The 24,840-nt window shown below is 43.1% G+C and overlaps 1 protein-coding gene across 2 annotated transcripts in view; it reads right to left on the minus strand.

Annotated features, from left to right (window-relative positions):
- The window catches only part of LOC114876847 (frizzled-2-like), a 97,026-nt gene that overhangs the window by 47,418 nt on the left and 24,768 nt on the right, over nucleotides 1-24,840 (minus strand). The window contains exon 1 of one of the 2 annotated variants that reach the window (XM_029188716.2): nucleotides 24,230-24,735. The exons of the other annotated variant lie outside the window; for it this stretch is intronic. The gene's annotated coding sequence lies outside the window, so the exon portion shown is untranslated. Of the gene's footprint in view, nucleotides 1-24,229; nucleotides 24,736-24,840 lie in introns of those variants that run through there. 2 annotated transcript variants of the gene reach the window in all.

The raw sequence follows: 24,840 nt of genomic DNA on the forward strand, positions 1-24,840 counted from the left end.
AAATACTTTATAAAGGTCACGTATTTTCTTCTGTATCCCACACTTTCACGAATAAAGCACAAAATACATTCCTTTAGAGAATACGTTGTTTGGATTACAACACAGCGGTGAATAAATTTCAGGCATAAATTCCTCAACAGAAATACATTGTTCGCGATAGAAGTTGTAAAATCGAGGGGATAAAAATGAGAAACGATTGAACCGTCATAATTTCGATCGATATTCTCAAGTTCCTCTGGAAACAGAGAGATCTCGAAAGGTATCAATAAAATAGAGATCGTTTCGCGTTAACCGGGCCGCGTTTGTTTCGATCGAACGTTATTTTGTAACAGAAAGTGTTCGCGAGGAGATCGTAAACACCGTGGGCGCGCAATATAACCGATAAAATGTGGGCTGCCCGCGAAAGATTCCGTTCGACGCGTCGAGGAGTTTCAGATTTTTTCGTCCGAGCGTTGCGGTAAGTGGCAATTTACGGATAATTTGCCACTTATTGTATCGTGACTCGTAACGAGCCTTATCGCCGATCGTACGTTTCATCGTTAAATACGTTGTTTCTCGGGGTGAGCAGCTCGATCGGGCCACTAACTGCATTCTACTTTGAAAATCATTCCTCGTTATTGCGTTCATCTCAGACAACAGAAAAAATAAACGTCGAGGATGTTAAACGTTGGTCAGCATTCATGGTGACTCAATTTTCTTGATATTTTGTATGCAGATTTTTTACGGCCTAAGGCCTTCAATTTGTAAGGTGATTGATTCTTTAATGTAGTTTAAAATTGAAGTTTTTAGGAGAACGAATTTTACTTACTGAATTATAAATTAAAAAAAAATTATTTACGAATGTTTGTTCGGAAAGGTTTACATAAAAATTCTGGCGCTTTTTGTTTTTTCTTGATAATAAACAAGTTATTCGAATCAAGAATTTTAAAATAAATAAAAAGTGGTTTATGAATTTAAATAAAACATTTTGTTATTTTTCAAAAGTTTTAAATTTCCCCACCTGCTATAATAATACGATTCCCTTAATTGCATCATAATTCTAATTAATGTAATACATAAATCAATCAAAACTATAAATGAATCCTCTCCAATAAAATGAATTTTACCACAGGACAATATCAACTCTACCCCCTTATACATCCTCCTCCCTCATTTCCCAAATAATCATTAACCATTCCACGATAATCAATTACCTCTTCAAGCTTCATCCCCCAAAATTTCGCTCACTAAATCAGAAACCTCCACCCTCGCCCCTTCGAACTTCCCGTATCCGCGCGAGAACGTGACTCGAAGCCGTTCTCTCGCTCGAATTCGCTCGATTTAAACGGCTACCAGGGTTTCGTCGCCACGGGCGAGTTTTTCCCATAGACGACGTGGTAGCGTTATAAAAAGCCGGAATTTACAAAGGAGCGTTCCTCACTCGCTCGGAGAAAGGTGCGCGGAGAGAAGGTGGGCGCTGCCAGGTTGGCACGGGCGTCCCATAATAAAGTCGTAACGCACTTCTCCCCGTAAATTCGACATAATATTACCGGCTACACGGGGGGACGGGACTGTTTCGTTTGCCGTAAAGTCGCGGCCAGGTGATCACCGAGGAAATTTACCGACGTGTCAGATCCGTTCGTAACCGGGCACCCTGGTTCTTCTCTATACGGGTCGTTTCACGTGCGCCATATCGATACTCTCGTATTACGTACGAGCCTGGCCCCGTCGCGTCTCTCGATATTACTCGCTTCCGTGGGGGGTCCTTGGAACCTTTTTACCACCTTCCTATCGAGACGCGCCTCCACTTGGCTTTCTAATTTACATTCGAGCTCGCGTTCCTGTTTGCCGGAGCGAGGAACGGTTATCAAGCATGCTATCTCGATCTTCGATGGGACCTATACGCTGCACGGACCGATACCCGCTAAGTAGATGTTCTTGTTGCTATCCTAGTTGGAGGATTAAGGTAATTTGTTGGGATTAGATCCTGCTAGATGGTAATAGAATTTCTACCCTCTCTGTTTAAACAACTGCGTACGTTTCAGCAGGAAAATTCTTCGTCTTTTAATAGGAGAATATTAATTGCTTTTGGGTTTGAAGAAGAATGATTGAATTTTAATCTTGAGATACGAGTAACAGTTTATTTCATTTTCATAAGTAGAATTTTTAGAGTAAAAATCTAATAAGTTTTGATAAGGAAGATAGTCCGAATTTTGGATCCAACCTGACTCCTACCTAATTAGATAAATAATTAACTTTCAATCTCAGTTAAATCTTAAGATTAATATAATTTATGTTAAAGGATAATAACAAAATTTTTGTTTACTCTGTTTAAAGAACCATGACGGTTTGTGCATAAAAATTCTCCGTGTTTTGGTGGGAAAATGAATTGCTTCTGGCTCTGAAGAAGAACGATTGAATTTAAATCTCGACCCACAGATGGATAGTTACTAGCAGCTAAACCGTATAAGATCTCTGCTGAACGACCATTAGCATAAGAAGATAGAAAAATGAAGTACCTTCAACCAGAACGAACTGCAGGAGCTACCGGTTATCGTCCAGCACATCTACTTTCAGCAGAACTCTATGGTGCCCCGTAGACCGGGGTCCTTGGGAATCGACACGGGGCCCGTTTATCGAGCAAATCGTATCTGATCGCGGGCTTCGGAATTATTCATTACTTACAAGTGAATTGATTAAATCATTTGTTAAAATTCTCTGACTTTTAAAAATATTCACAATTACAGACTTGTATCAACACCCATCATTACTTATAATAGAAATCAATTTATTAAGACTAACATGATTTCGAAACTTTCCAAGACTTTCAAAAAATATTCAACTTTAAACAAGTATACTTTCAACAATTCAAAGTTCTACATTGATCGATTCGTTTGGAAACTTGCAACGAGAGTTACAAACATCTATCAATACGTACAAGGCAATTTATGAAAGTTAACTGGTTTTCAAAACTTTTCAATACTTTCACAAACATTTTTCTGCTTCCTTAGAATCAATATATTGAAGCACTTCAATAAGGAGGTCGTTCGAAATTCAGCAACAAACTACTTTACAAATCAATTTGTCAAATTATTATATTTACGAAGACTATCAAGTAAACGATTCAATCTTCCAAGAAATGTAGACTCTTTGCAGGAAGCCAATTTATCAGAACCACCAAGTTTCTCAAACTTGTCAAGATTTCTTAGAGATGTTCAACTTCCAAGTAAATATACTTATTCTATTTACAAGGTAGACTCTCGACCTGTAAGTAATTGGTAACAAGCCTATTTGCTGAATCAACCTGACCTCTCATTTAGTTTTTACAGAGAACTGGAGTTGTCTGCTTTTCAGCTTCTTCACCGACGTTCATCCTGTTGCAAAGTTTCGAATGGAAACGCCAGCAAGGATTATAACGATCCTGGTGATCGACCGGATAACCTTTTTATCCGGCAGGTAACACGGGTAGCTGACGCTCGTAGGGATCCAGAATCTGCTTGTCCTCGGCGACGTTCGACCGGTCGAACGTGCCACGAACAGAAATCCTCGCATTATTGCACGCACCGGCCATGCCCGTCTACCTCTGAACGGACATACTCGTCGTGTGTACACGCGTGGTTAGCCGTGAGTCAGCCGAGATAAATAAAGATAAGTGTGGCGAGCCGTGGCACCGTGGAGAAAGTATCGTACCGACGCGATAATGTACAGTCGTGGGTTTAATGAGCGGCTACGTTTCGTATGATTTACACGGAATCAGCTTTGGCTCCAAGAGGTGTACAGAGAAAGAGAGAGAGAGAGAGACGGTGAAGTCGGAAGAGACGGAACTGACCCCACGGTATCGATGATTTACGCGGATCGAGATTAGGCCGGCGATAACCAAGGGACTACCGTAAACGGCGCCCCTTCATAAATCGCTGGATCGGGACTTTGAATTTCTATTTGTTCAAACGAAGAGAAAAGCCTGGACGAGTCGTCGTGTAACTCGTTCCCTGATTTCCATCGCTTGTACGACATTTGTTTTCGCGCCAGGAACGCTGTCTTCTTCCCGTTACGGTGTAATTAATTTCAAACAATGGAAGAATAATGCTTTTCTCTTCTGTTCTTGACAACAGTTCAGGTTTTTCTTCCTTTGAATAAAACGGGTCTTGTTAGCACCGAGAAAGAGCATTTCTCACGTTTAAGATTACAGGGATTTTCATACGGAATAGGATCTCTTGCACACTTGTAAAAAGTGGTAATTTCGTTGCTATGCCTTTTTTTTAATAAAAAATTGCTGCAATAGATCTACTCAACTACTTATTCTGAAATATCATTTATCCAGTCTTAAAGAAAAAAAAGCCGCAAGAATTTCCGTGTAAATCGCGCCTCCTCCAATTAAACGCGCGCGTGTTCCTCGGATTCGAGGTTGTCGATTCGATTGCCTGCTGCAGGAGAGGCGAGCTTTCGAAAGAATCGCTCGCGTGTTGCCTAATTTACGATGCTGCCCGCTCTGTTGGTAGCTGCTTTAACCTCTCGCGGTTAATTAACGATCGCGTTATTTAGCGAGGAACGAGCGTAGGATCGGTTCTCACACGCGAGTAGCCCGAGAGCCAGACCGTCGCTCGACTCGAGGCCGCGAGCGTTTTTCGGGGCGTCGTGACAAATGGGTCGAACGCGATACAGTTATCGATAGGCTCCGTTAATAAACGAACGCCGTGGAGTTTCACTTTCGATCTTGATACACGAGCAAGCGGCTTGATTAATCGCGCGAACAGCGTGCCAATGAAATCTCGCGACGCGTGTTCAATGATAACCAAGCTGATTTAAGGAGCGAAGCGACTGGCAGTTTCTTAAATTACATTCGATCCCGACCCGTTCCGGCGCCTCTTTAATTTTATATTTCATGTTCACATACGTTTAATTATTTAAATCGCTTGTTTACTTAAAAATTATAGGTACCAGGAATTGAAAATTAACATGGAATGAAATTTGAGGAAAGAATTTCAAGTAGAGGCATTCGAAGGTTTAATACAGAAATAAATAGAGAGTTATCTTTGTTATCTAAAAGGCGAAAAGTCACTTGGAAAGTGCAGAAGATAAAGTTTGTTTGAAAATCAACATCCTTAACTATGATTGCCGAAACCCTACGAGAAACTAAAAATATCAGATGTATGATGAGGCAGTCAGCTTGCAAAGATGAGTCATTTCAAGATCAGCTATCCGAATAGCTCTGAAGACAATGGAAGAGTTTATTTCTTATCTTCGCTATTCTTCGTCTAAACTTTTACCGTCATAAATTATCTGCGCAGAACATTCCGAGTTAAGCTCGTTCCTTATTTTCCTTCGATTACCATTACAATCAACATCCTGTACATAAATCTTTCGTATCGAAACAGTTAACCGATCCAAACTGAAATGTCAAAGTAACCAAACTCTCGAGAGCAGAAGTAAAATCAAGCAACTCTCGAGAAGCGTATACCACCAGCGCCGAGGGCACACAAACGCTCGATCACGGCCGACAAGAGAGCGCGGGGCGTTCCGTGAGATCCGATGGCTGTAAAAAAGCTCCATGAATTATTTAAGATCGCGGTGCTCACGGTGTGCCAGTGTTATTTTAATTCCTGCCGGTATTTTCATATTCCAATGGGCGCTAGGCTGAGCCTATGGGAGCCAAGTCGAAGGGACGTCCATCTTCGATCGCCGATGAATAGACATTGTACGTCCTCTCCTTCCACACGCGGATCATCATCCTTCCATCCCGTCCGTTTCGAGTGGCAAGCGGAAGCCGGCTCTCTTCGTGGAAAAAGAAGCAACGGGAAGTAAGATGACGAGGAGGAGCGCGACGGGCAACGAATGGAAGAAAAATGGCAACGAGTGGAAAAGGTGTGGGTGGTTCGTCCAGCGTTTCGCATTCAACGCCAGTCAAAACAATCGCGTTGAAGAGAAATAGTTCTGTTATTCCGTGAATGGGATAGCCAAACAACATTGTAAAACATTAAGCCAAACGGATGATGGATCTCTGTGTAACGAGCTATAAGAACGGCTCCTCCAACAATCACTCGACTGTGCGTACGTCTAGCGGTTTTCTTTTCACCATGAATCGTTCACGATGATTTGACGTGTCTATTTGTAAATTCTAATCGAGTGTTGGGCCAACTTTTTATTTGCCTTTCGCGATGTTACCTTGGCGCATCATCGGTGTGATCGATGCTCCGTAGATTAGGTAGGACGGGAAGAAATATGGTAGCCCTTGGGTTTGTTTCTTTTTAGATTCGTTAAACATTTCGTGTAGAAGAGATTATTTTGAAATTTTCCATAAGTATACCCGTTAGAAAAGGGTTCACAGGTTGAAAAGGAGTTAGTGTAACTCGAACGTTTGCTCAGATGTCCATTAGAACTCTAGAGTGGTACATTTTGGAGACATTAACACTTTATTACCAATGGTATCGTTAGCAGGTGACTACTAATTGTAATATTCCTCCGAGTATGGTTAGATCATATTGGAACGTCGGTTATTACTTAGCGATACTTATTACTATTTATCACAATTGACATTTCTTCTACTTCTTTTTTCATTTTTATCTGTCCTGGAGAATTCCAGCAGACAAAATACTACAGGTATCTATTTCATCGAATAAGAATTTCATTCCTAGATACAGCATTCCGAGATCAGTTCGGACAGAAGAATTTTAGAGAAACAGAACTGTATCCATTTGATGAATTTTCTCTGAATTTTCAAAGAATCGAACAACCTCCCCTGTGAATGGACAGTCGACTTCCGGCACAGAACGTTTATCTATGACCTCGATTCCACGCATTAGCACTGTTCGAGGCTGTCGAGGTAGCCTGGCCGGGCAGAAAACTACAAGCTCGGGTATCAAACGGTCGTCAGGATTTTATTTATGCGAAAGATAGGAGAATTTACTGCTACAACGGTCAGAAAGGACATTTGGATAAGGACAAGCGTCAGATATTTCACCGTTGGAATATCTTCGAGACCGGAAACAGGGTGAAAGAGACGCAAGAATAACGGATCAATTCGTTGTTACCCCGGTGGTTGTCGTGCGGAATTGATTCCACAGATGTTCCGGAGCCGAACGCCAGATCCGTCCTCGTCGGATCTATTTTCGGATGGAAGCCTCAAGAGCATCGGACCCATGCCATTTCTTCGGCAAAATTCGCTACAACGTGCGAAACACTCCGTCTGGATGTTCTTCCATCTTTTCAACGGTGCCTCGTGTTCCAGACTGTGAGATGAAATAATCGTGGCGATGATTCTTTTAGCAAAAGAAATCGTCCAGGTTTAGAAACGCATCAAAAGTTGTATTCTGTTAATTATTGTTGCACGAATTCGAAACAGATGTAAATTAATGCTTGAACAGTAATAAAATATACCTGTTAAATTTTGTTTTATTTTACGTAATTAACTTTGATAATTAATTTTTTATTTTATCACCCTTTGGAGTTAATACAGTGTATCGGTATTGGATCCAAAGGGTTGAAAATCAAAATTGTTCAAAGTTTTACACATAACACTGGTCGTGTCTATGGTTATCTCCTTCCTATCAAATCGAATCAATTTATCCAGAGAAATAATTACTCGCGAGCGGTTGGGGTACGTCGTGAGACACGCGTGACCCAGTAGACGAGGCGAGGTCAAATCTTGGGACTTGATGCGCACAGTCGAGATCCTCGACGGATTTCATTTTCTATCGTGGCAGGATCGATTAAATATTGCCTGGGAAACACGAGACTTCGAATAAAGTGTTACACGACACCGTGGTTGTCGCGCAAGGTACAACGTGTTCCCCTCTGTCGTCTACCTAAGTAGCGGCAAACGCCTGGAGAAAAATAAGAAAAAAAATTTAAAAAAAATGAAAATATAAGAAAGGAAAGAAGCCAGTCTCGAAAAACGGAAACACGAGAGTCCCGCGTCCATGAAGCAGCGCAAAAATCCTCTTTTTACATTTTACGAGGCCCTTAAATCTTGCTGCCCTGTCCGAACGCCCCGATGCCTGTTCAATCTTTAACGAGCGGATAAATGATTTTTATGCAACGGACCCTTCGCGACGCATAAAACGAGGGACGCGGCGTAATTGAATGACGGACTCTCGAACGAGTCGTGTTAATTCGATCGAGTAGACAGCGATACTCGAGCTACGGCAACGTCGACACGGGATTCTTGATTGATTAATTCGACGCCAATGATCGGGAGTTAACGCGGAGGGAAACGGAGCCGAAGGAAATTAGTAAAATTAATAAACGAGATTGAAACAGGAAAATAATCAATTAAAATTCCTCGCTGCTCCTATAATCAACTCTCGCTATCAGACGAATTTAAATAAAAAATGCTAAAGGCAGGTACAGAAATCGTATGTAACAGTGCTAATCGCATGCTCGATTTCTCGATAAATGCAAAGCAAACGGTGTGGCGGATTAAGGACAGCGTAGAAAATAATCCAAAAGAACGTACGTACAGGTCGAGCTTATTGTATCCGCACACCAGGATCAGGCTACACGGTTGGCTTAACTGCATCGGACACGAGGTGGCTCGAATTCTATTTGTTGGATTAACGGAGTCTATCGGCCTCCGTTCGGCCTGTTTTGCGCTTGATATAGACTCGCCAGGAATCAATTATCGACGTTATCCCGTACTTTCCCGCCGCTGTTCCAAGCCGGATCGCGCGTTAATTACCCAACGTTGCTGGCCGAGACGAATGTCGGTCACAAATCAGCCGCAAACGGTCAGGATCGTCCGCTTATGACACCGACGATCGTAATAATTAAGAATACGGTCGGTTACGAGGTTGGTGATTACCAATTAACACCGATAATTTATGCGGACTCCCAGTGAAATATCTTGATCCAGTGGAACGTCTAAATTAACACTAGAATAACTAGATCTGTCAAAATGATTTTTGATTTCTTATTTGAAACTTGTAAAAATAATTGAAGTAGTTTTTCATAAAATTTCATCACCAATACTATAAAGAATTCTTCTATTTGCATAATTAGAAATCCTACTCCTATTAGACATTTAGAATTATGGATAGTAGATATAATAAAAATAACAGACAAGATTTGATACTTGAAGATTGCTTCACGAAACTTTCAACATTTTTAGCGTAGGAGTCGATGTGTTAACTTGGTACCTATCAAAGATCAATCGGTAAGATTTACCGAAGTGTATCTTAAGATCACTGTGAACAAAATAATGTCCTTCGTTTGTACATAAAAGTGTAAAGTTATTCGGGTCCTTCCAATCACGGTGGATCTACGACCTTCATTCCCATCCATATCCCATCCGTGGTACCTTGTCTCCCTAGGTCCCTTGCTGCTGGTTCCTCTCGGTTGGTATCTCGCTGCTGGTCGCCGGTAGAATCAATTATCAGCGTTTTCCATCTTCCTTCGGACCGGCTGAATTCGATGCTGGATTAAGGGTAGAGCAGAGATCAGCGAGCGAACGTATGAGAGGAACCACTTAGATCTGACGCGAGACACAGCGGGATACGACGCGATGTCCTGGACAGTCTGGGAGTGTTCGGAGTGTAAGAGCCGTTACGGTGGAGAGCGAGAGCGACGGAGAAATGGAGAAAAAGGGCTAAAAAAGAGGAGAAAGGCCCACCGGGTCCTACGTACGGACCCATGTACCTTGTACGCCACACGCTGAGTGACTTATGACGACCGATATGCCAGGGGTTCTCATCGCGAGCCGCCTCGCAAGGAGCATCACGAAGCAAACGAAAACCGGTTGTTAAGCAAATACCGGGACTTGTCGCGGCTAGCTTCCCCGAAAACGATCGCTGGCAGGCTGATTTTCATGCAGACCGGCCTCGAAACCAGCCAGACATTTCTTTCCTCCCATTCGAAGCTTAAGAAACACTCTTCGAGGTAGAAGTTTTCATATGGATATTAATGAAGATGCTAGATAGTAGTTTGAGAAATGTGATTGCTTACTGTTGATGTCTGAGGTATTAAGATCCAAATGCAAAATAGGTATTTGATATTAACACGTTGAGTGCAGTGGAAGTCAGTGCTCTAATAATTAAAAAAAAAGACAGAGAAATATTATTTTCAATAGTATTGCTATTATACTAATAAGGTACCAAATAAAAATCATGACATTTGAAATTTGAAAATTAACTATTCCTATTCTTAATAATTAATGCTTCGATACGTCTCGTAAGAAATGCCCATTTTGAGCGCGGCAATCACCGTGTTAATTAATAGGAGTGTAACACTTTTTATTGCACCTACGTGAACGTTTTTCCAGTATTTCCAGACTAGAATCTATAATTACGAGTGTGAGGACAAGCGGAATTTTATTTCATATTCACCGTTTAGTAGTTGGTTTCTCAATTTCTATTGAATTCCTGCTGCACCTTTCTAACTTAACTTGTTATTTCTTTAAGACAGGCTATTATTACGTTATCAGTAAACAAGGTTATTATTAAACGAATTTCTTAGAATACTGTATAAAATCTTAATTTCCTGGCACGAATTAAAACTGAGGAAAATTTTTAATCGTATAAAAACCAGATTAAATATACTTGCAATTTAATGCACTGAAATTCTTATCTACGATCACGCCTTTTAATCAACAGTTTTATCCGGTCTACCGGGAAGTCAGCAAACGACGATGCTGCTGACCGATTTCGCGATCGAGTGAAACTTCGGGTAACGAGATCGTAGGAGAGAGTCGCGAACGAGACCAGTTGATAGCCAAAAAAGGGTCGGAAATTGCCTGGATCGTTTTTACCACCGATTCGTTGCGCAAACAGTCTGAACGTTGCTATCGCTAGGTATTAGTCATTTTCCAATTACGATTCGTAGGCAGCTGGCGTACGTTCACCGGTTTCTAGCTGTTCCGATCTCCTCGATTTCGCGTTACAACACGGTGTTACGAGTCCTGCACGCCTGCGGTGTCCTTAAATTTCAACAACGAGTCCGCATGCGGGCCGAAAACACTCGACGGAAGCTACATCGTTGAAATTTCGCCGCTTCCCGCGGTGCTACCCACATGCACCGATGTTTCTTTCAATTCCCAAGTGGCGGGTTCAAGTAGCGGTCGCACGTGTCGCGAAGTGGAATCAATTTGGTCGCAGGCAAACGAGTGTAGTAATTCATTTAAGAGAGTTATCTCGACTGCAATTGAATTTCTCGATGGAAAATTACGAAAACTTACGGGCAAATTCATTAAGGGTGATATTTAAAGGCAGCCTATCCATCCTATTTATCTCGACGAAAATTAAGATTGATTATTGCATTGTGTAACAAAAATCATCTTACGAATAAAAGATACTTCGCACAAAATTCAACACCTCCATGATTCATTCCGATTTAAACCTATCAATTAACCCTTGAACAGTGGAGCTTGGGTCAATAGTGGCACAAATTTAAAATTAAATGTATAATTTTAGAAGAATAATTGAAAAAAGAATAATATAAAATTTAGAAAATGAAAATGGGGTCTCTCTCCATGGTCCGCCGTTCGAGAGTTAAACAATGATAAAACTTTCAACTCCACCTCATCTGACAGATAAAAAATAAGCCTAATTTTATTTTCCAAATCCAAGAATAAACGAGACAGCAAACTGCTGACACCGAATTTACCATTCGAAAAATCATTACCCGGTCCACAGAGATCGAGTGAAATCTGGAAGTTCGTTTGTCGATGTTTATCGCACGCCCACGAGTTCGTTCTTCGGACAAGCGTGTACCTGGTGCTTCCTTATCCCGAGGGAACGATCATCGAGCGAGATTAAAGTCTCCTCGGTGGCACACGTTCGACTTGGCGTATCTGTTCGGAGATTAAGCGGAGGAAGAATCGCGAACGAGACGCGATGGTACCATCGAAGCTTTCGTCGACGAAAGAACGATGACCAGTCCCATGAAAATTTTGAAGGGCTTCGTAACACGTTGCTCGTGATTACCTTGCTCCATCTCCGCTTATATTATACTTGCAAACTCGAGATCCCGTGATCCTCTGACGCGGATGACTAATGAACACCGGTTCGAAAGGCGTGTCTCGGGTTTCATAGTGCAGTAAATCGAACCTCGAATACCTCGCGGCCCACCAACGTACTGACAACGCGAGCTTTCGACTGACCCTTAAGGAATGCAAAATATCGCCCGCGAAAAAAAACAGCTCTGCACCGTTTTCGAGCGTATAATAAAGAACGAAACGGTGCTTCGTGGAGTGACAGGAGGAGCGATCGGTGAGTCAGCTTCGCAGCTCGTTGCCCGATTAAGTCGTACGAAGGACGGATAAACGGCACATCGCTTGCAAAATCGATCGACCAACATCGTGCATAAATTGCCAACTTTCCCATTAGACTAGAACTCTTACCGCGCGTTCGTTAAAAATTCAGATCTCGAATAGTTCTTCACGGTGAACGTTCAACAATGCGATGCAATGATCGAACAAACGAGCGTTTCGATCGTTCGAGGGCGTGTCTGGTATATTCGCCGCTTGTATCTATAGACCATCCCCCACCCTGCTTGTATCGCAATGATCGAAAGCGTGGATATAATCTTCTTTAATTAACGGTATCCCCGTGTATCGCGGATCCTCGTAGGAAAGGAGGATCCCGACGCGCCGCTAATAAATTTCATCGGCCGACCGATAAATCCACCGAATCGGCCGCGTTAATCCGTCCGTTTCTACGGAATTATCGCTACTAAATCACCGGTATACGCGTATCGCGCGATTTATTCGCCCAATACGGCACGTTCTCCACCGTGTCTTTGCTTCCACGGGGATGTATTCATTTCGTTTCGAGGAAAGAGGCTGGCGTTAGTTGGGACTTCTTGGAAATTTGTATAAAACACCTTGCGATGTTAATCTTAAATATTACCTTAATAATGTCATGGTGGTCCATTGGACCCATGTTGTGACATTTAAAGAAAATTTATGTTATTATCCTTCACCCATCATCTGGGTCATTACTATTATAATTACCCCTATCCTGTTCGAAGTATTAATCGAACCATCTTCGATCACCAATTGCTGTCTTCGTAAAAAGCAACGGCAAGAATGATGTAACGGCTGGGAAAGGTAATACGTGGAACGAAACGTGTTGGCAGTGTGGCCAATTGTTCGTTGCACCTGAATTTCCGGGCACGGTGCGGCGCGAGGGTTTGGCTAGTCGCCAGATCGCGGACTCGAACGCCTTGAAACGATTTCTTCGTAAATGGAGAGGGCGTCGACGATCCGATCGAGCGTGACCGATCGTAGCCCGTCGAACGTCCGCGAGGTGAACGAGACTGGCTCGGTCGACCGCAACGTGGGAGGAAAATGCGTAACCGTGTAAAACTCGTCCGCAAGCCGTTGTCCTGGAGGGAGATCGGGTTACAAGGGGGTAAAGGAGGGCTGCCACTTTCCAGGGTACTTGTGGTTCTTCGTTCACACCTCGACCCTCCGTCCGTGGTAACCGCGTGGCGAAAAGAACTCTCGAACGGTATATAGGAAGGTGTACACGGGACGGAGAAAGAAGGAGAGAAGAAATAATGGAAAGGGGTGGATTGGAAGAACGCGAGAGAGAAAAGAATGAGAATTTATCGCGTGCAATGGCGCAGACTGTCGCAGAGCCGGGTCGTCCGTGGAATTCGACCGGTTACATTCCCGTTGTTACAGCCACTGCCGAGTCTATTAACGATTTCGGTGGCATATAAAGGACTTTACGGGGTGTACGAGCCTCTCGTTTTATTTCCCGCGTCACGAGTTCCCGCGGCTTTTGAAAAACCGGCAACGAGAGAACAAACGGATTTATCGCGTACAATAATAGCCCGAGGCCATTTTCGCGTTCAGCTCGAAAATTTAAATGGAAATTCAACGCTCGCGTCGTATTGTTCCTTTAACCAGGCCTCGGCTATCGTCGCGTGTAAACAATTTTATTGCAACGATTGCAAAAACCACTGTTTGCTGCGCTTAGTCGGTTCCGAAAAATCAACGACTAGGTACAGTTCGTTGACTCTTTATGGAAAGGAATAATAGAGAAATGTGCTTTGAATCTAATTGGTATATAACTTTGGAGAATAATCAGCAATGGTGTGAACGGAATAAGCAAAATTTTAGGGGCAAGTTATAGAAGAAAGGATAACCAGAACATTGCAGAAACGATGCAGGCGAGGTACAAGTTTATAAAATTTATTAGGGCACTTTCGTTGCACCCTCGCGAAACAATGGAATGTCTAGCGCTCGCAGACGCTATAATTCGAGAAAACAAAGACCGGGTAGGTTGTGAATTTTCCGTAGACGACCATAGTTGCGGTAATTATTTGCATTCTACTCGTGCCAGGGTTTGGATTAAACTTGGATTAAATATCTGCTCGCGAGGGGTAGTGCGCGCAGTTTGTACTTCGCTTGGCGTATCGCAGCAGAAATAATTAGACTTCGGTTTACATTGACTTACCGTGAGAAGAGTAATTACGGAAGAATATCAAGCTATCCTGGTTTCCACAAAATGTAAGTAATAGACTCTTAATCTTCCACCTTGGTTCATATTTCAATATTTAACTACCCTCTGCTATTAGAGTCACGAACGTATCTTGAATGTTCTATCGATTTCTTTTCTACTTTTCATCTGTCGATGACAACTAATTTAAATTCAATTAAATGAAAATAATCATAGAACTACAAAATTGTTTCTTAAAATTCTTCACAGTCTTAAAACAACACGTGGTAACAATAAACCTATGGAGACAGATGTTGCAGAAAATTCGAAGTTTTATTTAAATTGGAATCTCTTTTGGAAAATGTGGCCACCAGATTTGCAGACTTTATGGCTTTATTACTTCCGTGTACACCCAAATAAATATTCTACCCTAAAATGCATAACATACAGCTACACCCTTATTTTACACTCCTAGATAGTTTTCACGTAGGTCCAATAAAAATCTAATCCTCTAATAATCAAGCTAATTAACATACACCTCTTTCTCAAATCTGAATAAATAAACTTCGTTTCAAGAAAATGACAATTTTCTTATTGCAAAAGTAGAGCTTACAGCTGTATTTTTTATCAAGAATATAATGCAATATGTACGGAATTATAAATTACCATGACAATATGTTTGAACAATCGATCGTCCGCAAAGGGTTAAGATCACAAGAAAATTAACCAAAGTAGCCCAGAAAGTCACTTTCTTTCTTAAGCAATGAAATCAATCTCACAGCAGTTTGCTACAAAAATCCTCGAACCGGGGGCTTCAAAAAGGGAGCAACGTGGTTTTTGCGCGGTGAATCCTCGTGACGAGCGTAAAGCGTCCACCGGAGAAGAATCGATGACCCCGGGCGACGGGACAATGAGGTGCAGAGGTTAAAGCTCGCGGAGAGGAAGAAGCAGCGAAGTAGTAGTCGGTCCGATGGAAAAGGAGCCGCCTTGGGCTAAGTGAAATGGCGCGTGCCCGTTGGATTTCACGCCGCGTTAGACACGGGTCCTCCCTGTCCGCTACCTCCGTCTCGCACTTTCTCCTTCTCCTGTCCCCCTTTTTTATACCGGACTTCCTGCTCCTCGCGTGCTCCTTTTCTCGCGAGGTCCGCTCGAGCGGAGTCTCGGGCAGGTCCGCGCTTCTCGTCGGGACCATTTTATCGGGGCCGTACGACGACCGGGAATTATAATCTTTCTCCCTTGACTCGGAGCTTGGTTGGCTGCGATAAATCTCCGAAGGGAACGTTCCGTCGAGCGAAAGAAATCTTTTCGGTTTGCTGCGCGACGCTGGCTGGATTACGGGGGTAGAATTAATTTATCATTTCGCCGTAGGAAAAAGGTAACGCGGCGCAACCGGGCTGGGTACGATTTAAAAAGCTCTCGCGAGACGAAGCCACGGGAATATTGCGAATATGGAAAGAAAAAGGCTGAGCGAACGAGCGAGAGAAGAAAAGTGGAAAGGGGGAGGAGGTAGAGAGGCAGACCGACGTTCAAAGAGGGAAACGTTCTGAAATTTCTTCTTCTGTGATACACGGCCGTGGTAACGAGCTCAAAGTTGGGTAACGACGTCTTGTTACCTTTGTATCAACTAGAAAATTAAATTCTCCTATCCCGTTCGCCTCGATCCACCCTGAAATGTTCGCTCCGCGAGAATTGCCGGAATCCTGGACAAAGTCAGAGAGAACCTCTTCCGGCCGAGAGCAGGGATGATTCGCATTCGACGATCGATGCATAAGAACGCCTTTTGACGAGAAAGGCTACTGTACATAGGGAATTTTCAACCAGATACGATAGACGGAAAAGGGAGGCGAGGAAGAAAGAAGATACCGCGAGTGTAGAGGAGAAAAGGGAAGACAGACGTTTTATTATTTTATTGCGGCTACGCGAACGAGCTACTCGCCGAGCTACGAGACAATGAAGCGCGTGACGGGCATATAAATAATGCCAATTTATCCTCGGTTACGAGATACCTATCGCTTGCGTGGCAGCCACCAAGGCACGACGGGATACCGACGTTGGACAGGACACGATCGGACCAACGAACAATCCTCTGGATCCGGTATACGGATAAAATGGATATTCTCTGACCGGCTACACGAGCTACGCGCTTTCGATTATTTTCCTCCCTCTTCCATCCGCTATCGCCATCCCTTTCCCGCCTTCTCATCGGCGGACACATTAATTCAATCAGCTTTCTTCCTTCCCGATATATCGCCGATGGCTAACGGCCTTTCGTGGCTCGTTAACCGATGGAAATAATCGCTTCTCGAAGATCTTATCGGCGAACAATTTGCTCGGACGAGTATCTTGAATGGAACTCTAGTTGCGTTACATCGAGGTGCAAGAAAATATTGATGGAAATTATGAACACGGTAGAATTCTTCTTTTTTTCGGGTTCAAGCAAATCGAATTGGAGATATAGATTTTAATGAGTTTCATGTACAGACTGATATATTAACCCTTAACCGGATATTCTATTATTAGTTGAAGAGTTGGAGTAGGTTCCAATATATGATTGAAACATTTTATAAAAGAAAAATTTGTAAAAATGTTTAGAATTTTGGGAGTTAAATTTAAAGTCATCTTAAACTGCGATTATTAATAATTACTTTGAAGTAGATTAAGAAATTCACAGCTATCCTTAAGAAGCGACTTAATCACCCTTGAGAAGCCAAAGCGTTTGACACTTTAAGTTTCACGGATTAAAGGAAGAATTGTCGTATCTTGATCGACAAGCCGAAGAAGGCGTCGGAAATGGGCGACAAAATGGTCGACGAAAAATCCTACGGTGACAGGCTTTTACAAAGCGACTCCAATCGTGTTTTGACAAGGACTTATTCGTCCCCGAAGGGATTTAAGTCTCGTCTATTCAAACACCTTGCCCGATTAATTTTTCTTTCTCCTTCGTTTTTCTTTTCTTTCTTAAAAACGTGGAATGATATTATTTTCAGAGGTGGCGAACGCGTTCCTAATCCCAAACAAGAACGTTCTGAAATTGTGGATGCATAGTCAGGTCCTGAGATTCCCTCGGGAACGCGTAAAGCGACGGCTTTTAACTGTAGGGCCGAAATCTTTACGAGCAGGAAAACCCGTAATCCTCTTTGGAAGGAACAAACGTGTTATTCACGAATGAATTCGACGTGTCTGGTCTTCCTGAATGTTTACGGGAAAAGATGAGAGAGAGCTGATTCCCCTTTACACATCAAAATCTGAATCTCCTCCCTTTCGTAGCTCGTCTTCCTTCTTTCCACTTCCTTTCGACGTTAGGTAAATAACGCTCCGGCATCGAGTTTTTCTCGAAACAAATTTCTGCTGATTTTATCGATGCTTCCCCTCGGTCGGCTGCGTATTTTACGGTACGATAATGCAAGGTGTATCAAGGGGGAAAATTTACACAAAGAAGGCTGGACACTAGCTTATCGATTAGGAGACCTTTGATTTATTATATCGAGAAAACTGGTGGAAAAATTTATTCAATAATTTCAGAAAAAGAATGTTCTTTTTTATTCCCTACTTCAAGAATACACACTTTTATATCAAAAACTTTGAATCATGTTTTCACTCTATCAGATCGTACAATTTTTATATTGAAACATTTTTCAACCCGCTAAGATTGGAATGAAATAAGGGAAATATTCTGAAATTTTCAAGACCATCATCTGTAGCATTGAACCTGCTTTGATACAACCTTCGAATTTCTCCTCGAAGCGCCCACCTAATCGCGCCCAACCCTCCCAGACCAATCAAGTAAACGTGGAAGCCCTCGGGTCACCGGTCCCAGCCAACCGTAAACAGTAATTCGCATTCAAGCAGCATCGGCGTGGCAGCGTACGAGATCGTAGCTCGTGGCCGCGTGCTGATTCGACCACGTCCCGGTGTCGACGTGGCATCGAAAAACCGAGGAAAATCGTGGAAAGCATTCCACGGCATTTCGGTGGTCCCGAATGCTGGTCGAGCAGCATACGAAAAAAGGAGGGGGCCCCGTCGGCGAACGTACGACGACTACTAATTATTCGGTCATGCAAACCGAAAAAACGTTCGACGAGAAAGCACGCGAAGTCGAGGGGACGAAAAAGGAGAGGCCAAGTTTTACGTCGCTTTAAGGAACACCAGGAGAAAGAGAGAAATCGGATGGACAAAGGAGGAATATAAGGAACACCGCGGCCGAGCATTGAGAAACGAGGAAACAGAGAAAGGGGGCTGAACGGAACGAAATAAAGTGAGAAAAAAGAACAGACGAACGAACCGAGAGAATTTGCATGAAAATACAGAAAGTTTACGAACACCGTTTCCCTTGGCGCGGTACGCTGACGGTAGCGCGCAGCGGGAGCGGAACTCGTCCATACAGAGCGTTTCACGCGAGTCCGCGACTACGGGCCACAAAGGCGGCCTAGCAGGCTTTTCTCTGAACTGCTGCCATTCCGATATGTATATAAGGCGACAGAGGTTTTTTTTAACGAGCACCATGGATCGTGTGGCTCGTGTGACGCGTACCACTATCGTTTTTCGTGTACCTGCAAGTTACACGCCGCGGTAGAGCTACCTGTAATATTACTACCCCTTTCTGGGTGTCTCTGATCGCGAACCTTTTGTCACCATGCGCTATCAGCGAGACGAGAAACGATACGCCATCTTTGGAAAACGATCGCGTTTCGAATAATTTTACTACCACGGGAAAAACGACTATTTCTAACATGACATGACATGACATTCTCAAAAAAAGTTGAGAAAGAAAATGAAATTTAAGCATCACTGAAAATGATCGTTAGTAGCACTCTTTGCCAGGCTGAAAGAGTAGTAGGGAAAATGTGAAAAACAAAGGAAAAATACATGTTTGATGAAACGTGCATGAAAAATGAAGTTTTTGACACTCTATTGTGTGCAGGTAAAACAGATACCGGTAATGGGTTGATAAGCCATGGAAGTCAATTTTAAAATGGACCTCTTTGTGATTTACCTGGATGATTTCGCGAAAATGAAAGGCAACGTAGCTTTTCGCTTTGATTTGTTGCCGCGCTTTATCCTTTGATATCGCGACTGATAATCTAATTGCAGTCGATGCTGGAACACGACACGAGCCATGGGAGAGACTTTTGAAAGAATTAGAGTGAAGCTTGAGTCAAGATTAAATAGAAAAGTGCTGCGTGCAAGTAGAAACTTTAAATAGACGGGAAACTTGAACGGTAACAAAGTGAAGAATAGAGCTGGAAGACAAAGCGGAGTGCCACAAAGACATTAAAGATGAATCGTTGCCGTGGTAGCACGACCATAGACGTCGAGGATTCCTTTGGAGGCAACTTTCTTCTGAATTTGCGTTTACAAACGCGAAATAATTGAATTGCAAATGATGCTTCAGCTTCGAAACGAACACGCAGCCAAATGTAATATTCTTAGTGCTAGTTACCAGTTTATAAATGATCTGTTATTCAACTTCTCACAGCTTGCACAGATTAACACAGTAAATTTCCAAACATAGAGGAAAATATACCTACAGAAATTTATGAAGTGATTGAAATAAAATATAATATGAAATGCAAAATTAAATTAAAATATTGCTAATTGTTTGTCTTAAATTAATATAATACTGGGGCCGTTCTGGCACTCGATAATACAGCTGCACAAATATATAAAGTCCCACCATAACAGAAGCTCGAAACTACATTTCCTTATCTTTGGACTCGCACTATCCGCGTTTCGATCGTGCTCCATCTATAGAAACATATTACCGATGTACCAGCTGACAACTTTTCGAATTCCTCGTTCGAGTGGTCCGTTCTTATACCATAAAACCTGTACCTCCCAAACTTTCACCGGTATCTCCAAATAAATCGTGATCGAAAGAAACGTGCGGCAGCATTCGAGCACGTTTCACCGTCCTTATCGAGCATCCAAATGGCATTCCCGATCTATCAAGATCGATCTATGAAGACATTTTGTCACCGTATTAGCCGGCACAAACAACTTCTAAACTCTCGAAACGGGTCGTTTGCATCGCGAGATAGAACACGAGTTCACACGGCTTTTTCCTCGAATAAATTGTAATTAAAAGAAACACGTTCCTGCCTCTTCGTGCGTCTATGCACGAAGGCCTTATCAAGAAACCACTAACATACCAGATCTCACTGATATCTCAACAAATACATTCCAGAGGAGCGTGTTTCCTAACAATTAAATTCCTCTCGGTGTTCGAGCTTTGACCGGTCGCAAAGGAGGTTCGATTAACATCCAGTCTGCAGCTTCCGTTAGGGGATGCTTTCTTCTCTTGGCTTTATTTCGCGGAAGAGAAATCGCGAGATGGCTCGATGGAGATAGAAAGAACGGATGTTCGTCTTGGATTTAAGGAAAAAACGATTGCACGAAGGATGGATGATGGGATACGGGGTTAGCGAGGCGGAGACTATACGGGGGATGGCAGCAACCCCGTCGCTTCCCTATGCAGACAGCGCGAACTCGAATCGAGGGTGAACCGAGGCGGCCAGAGTAATGTACATTCGTCCGTAGACAAGACGGATGTGGCGAGCTCGCATAAAAGTACAGACAGCTTTATTTTTCCCTAGTTCCATCTGCATGTTTATGTAGTCACCGGGGCTCTTTCAATCTCGTCAGGTATTTTCCTGTTCCTGATAAGGTGGTAATCATGCGCGAGAAACGCGGCTACCGATCGTTCAGGGCCTTGTTAAGCACGCGTATTAAGCGTCGTCAAGTTGAACACTGTTTTATGCGGAACAAAGAAACTTGGCCGCGATTAAAACGAACGACGGTGATCCTGGATGATGAAGAAGGTCGAAAGGAAATAGGAAACGAATGCCCCAGGCGTGACATCGCGATTTTATCGGTATTTTCCCTTTTTCTCTATATCAGATTGTAGCTTCTTGCTGTTATAAAATTGAAGAAAATCGGACTTCATTGATTCCTCTGAATTTATCAAATTCTTTGTCAAATAATCCAGCTTCTACTTCTCTTCCACCGTCAATTAACAAGTCGATAGGAATTTCTATTTCTCGAACAAGGACCAATCGGTACACTGATATCCGCGACAAAGACGATTAATAGCGAGGCTAAATTGGCAATTTCGATCAAAGCAAAACGGCTCCCCCCGTTTCCGTGGCCGGGGGATAGATATAGCGGAATAAATTTCACGCTCGACACTCTGTACAACTTCATTCTCCTTATCGTCGGATCAGCCTCGATCGTCCGAAAATTACTTTCGCCATCCTGATCGCGTTTCCGATCGAGTTGGTCGGCCAACACGGAAAACTCGATACGAATTGCCGCCCGGGGCCGTAATATCGGCTATTCGACTCGTTTGCAACCCCCTCTGCCATACAATCCACTCGACCCTTTGTTCGACACTTTTCTTCCCTGTCTTTCGGCTCTTTCGCTCCTGTTTTTCTGCACATTTCATAAACGCTGAAAGTTTCGATAATCGTAGCCAAAATGGCAATAAATTTTCTACCTGGATTTTCATTTAATATTCCATTGCTGGTTATTATCGGTCTTTCATAGTAGTGATAGCGTATCAGAAGAATGGCTCGGTTTTTATTAGAAGGATATAGCGAATGTTCATCGACGATCTCACCAGCCGAGCGACATATTGGGTGATAGCCTCCGCGTACTAATCAGAGGCATTCCCCGGCCGACAAATGGCAATTTAACGCTGTCGACCGTCTCGGTCGATATTCGAGCGACCCTTTGACCGTCGACGCTAATGCACGGCCGGCCCTTTATTTCCGGCTGTCACCCCGGCTCGACGATACGCTCGACGTCGTTTGGTACGTCGAGCGGTCGGACGTGGGTGCCCACCAACCCAACCGGTGGGCATGAGCCACGTTTCTATATGCTGTTGAAAAGGACCACGCCTCCTAGCCAAAGGATTTAATTACGAATTAATTGTGATGCACAAGCCCGTAGGTAATTCTACGGCCAGGTAATTGTACCGCCTAGATACTGTTCCTCTACACACCTGTCTCCTCCCGTCCATTGTATAAACCACCCTACGACGTCCTTTTATCTTGCCAGCTAACCACCTTCCCTTTTGGCGAATCGCCCTTGTACTAGCTGCACACGCTGCTCTTATTGCTTCGATCGTATCGAATTCTACAGTCTTTGACTATTCCAGTGGAGATTGAAGCGTAACGTGGTCGGACAGGTCTGTCACTATGTCTCTTTAACCCTTTTGACACTGAAGGTAGCTATAGTTATTTACTGTGTACTAAGGGTGGCTTTTGGAAACTGGATCCAGGTGTTGTATACTGCAGGTAGGTTCGAATCTAACTAGATACGACCCTCAGTGTGACAACGTTACTTGGTACTGTTTCTTGGGGGATTTAAATCATGGCCTCGTTATACCCCGGGGGTGAGTATAATACAGAGTATAAAATTGAATTTGAACGATCGCTATCTCTAGGATCCGCCAGCCTAGGGTTAATCAAACACTCTGTCCCTTACGACTCGCCACAAAATCATATTGCAAAATTATATACGTCCCCTTTAATCGTGCAACTTCAGTTGATTCTGAATGGTAGAAGGGGTTGTTCAGCAGCAGTACAATTCACCCTGTTCGAGGTAGGTTCGCGACCCCCATACGCGTTTTTCGAGCCGGTTCAATGCGTCGTAACGAGTGGATCGCTCATGGCTCTTCTTCCGCCACGCCCTGGCGGTGATCGCTCGAATACGCGAGGCGGCACGCTCGCATAATTGCGAGATAATGCGCGGGTGGCGTTCCATTGTCGGGACAGTCGGACCGCCAGGTGTCCCGGGGACGCGTCCGCGGACAATGCGGTCCGACGGATAACAGAATTTAATGAAGCAGGACCGCCACTTAGAAACGTCGTGTTTCGACGTGACAGTGTGTCCGATTCAAAGCGCTCGTTACGAGGGGGCGATCCGTGACGAACTGGGGTATGGTCCGCACAGTTGCCTCCCTCGAACAAAGAGGAACACTCGCAACCCTCTTCCTGTTACAGAACGCGTCTCGATAAGATGCTTTTCTACTAGAAATGTTCCGGTTAAGCCGCGGCAAAATGCGAGAAACCGACCGCGTCGAATGAATGTTTTCTCTTTTTCCTTGGGATGTTTCGAAAAGAAACCTCCTACATCCCATTTCTTAAATAATATTTGTATTAAACTGAAGTTATTTCTTCAGTAATAATCTCGACAATTTTCTGGATAACGAAAATATATTTTCAATTTTATAACTGATGAAGGCTCGATAAATTCTTCCCCTTTCTAGTTTTCCTAGAGTTAATGTTGCGATGATGTTTGTATCGCGTGACGGTTTTTGCGTTCACCTGGATATGTTTCTAGAGTACTGACGGAAATGTAGTGCACCAGTGTTTTCGAGGAAAAATTGATTGATTGTGCGAAAGTAAGAGTAGAGTTAATTGGTGATATTGGGTAAGATTGGCTAATTTGTTGAAGGAGTTAGGTAATTTTGTTTGTGTAATAAATTGAATCATTTTCAGTCGTGGTGATTTTATATCATCGTGTTAACAGGATCCTGATAAGCTAATTTTGAAACTTAGTTAATGTTTTGATACTCAATTTTATAATTTTCGTAATTTCATCCTGAACTTCATTGTACTTCATAATTAGGCATTCTGTATTCTGTATAAGCAATTTAATAAAAATTTGCACAATTATTTTTGTCAGATTTTAAATGTCAAATATTTGATTTAATCAGATTTAATCAACTAAGCAAGTTAAAATTCAACCAAAGAACCTTCAAAGTTATCACCAATCGTCTCACCACTTGAAAATCACTGATCCCCCAAGAGAAAACGTGACCACAAGCCTATCGCGAGCTCTCATCTACTTTCCACGTTTCGTCGATCTCTTACCTGGTTGCCGGCTCCGATCAGATCGTGCTAAATCGTCGCGCGTGTTCTCGAGCGTGTAGCGTGTCCCTCCTCGTAGACAGTCAACAACAAGGGATTCCCGACATAGTAACGTTTTACCGCATCGATAGAAAGCTTCGATTCACCGAACAAATGTCACGGGAAAACTCACCCCTGACGATTTAACAATTCGTCGACCACCACGATCCTGCTCCACGAACTTCCATCAACTCGGTCCAAACAGGATCGACACGATTCGTCTTTCATTAAACTTCACCGCACTTCCACTATGAAATAGTCACGCTAGTTCAACAGTGACACTAAAACATCACCGCAAAGTCCTCTATTTTTTTCAAAGTCCTTTCAAAACCACCAAATTGTCAATTCAATTAGAAACAACCGATGCAAACGCTGATAAATTTTGTCCTCGCGATAAAACTGAAATTATTGTAAGTAAAATAGCGTTTGAACAATTCGCCGCGTGTTTGCTTCACGTCGGCCGGGTTGCCGGCGTGGAAGGCGCGCGAGAAATGTACGCTCCGCCCGTGAGCGCTCGCTTTTATCGACGCTCGCGAGAACCGCGCTCTCGAGCTCGCGCAAGCGTATTCTCCTTC

This window comes from Osmia bicornis, chromosome 6, assembly GCF_907164935.1.
Source record: "Osmia bicornis bicornis chromosome 6, iOsmBic2.1, whole genome shotgun sequence".
NCBI lineage: Eukaryota > Metazoa > Arthropoda > Insecta > Hymenoptera > Megachilidae > Osmia > Osmia bicornis.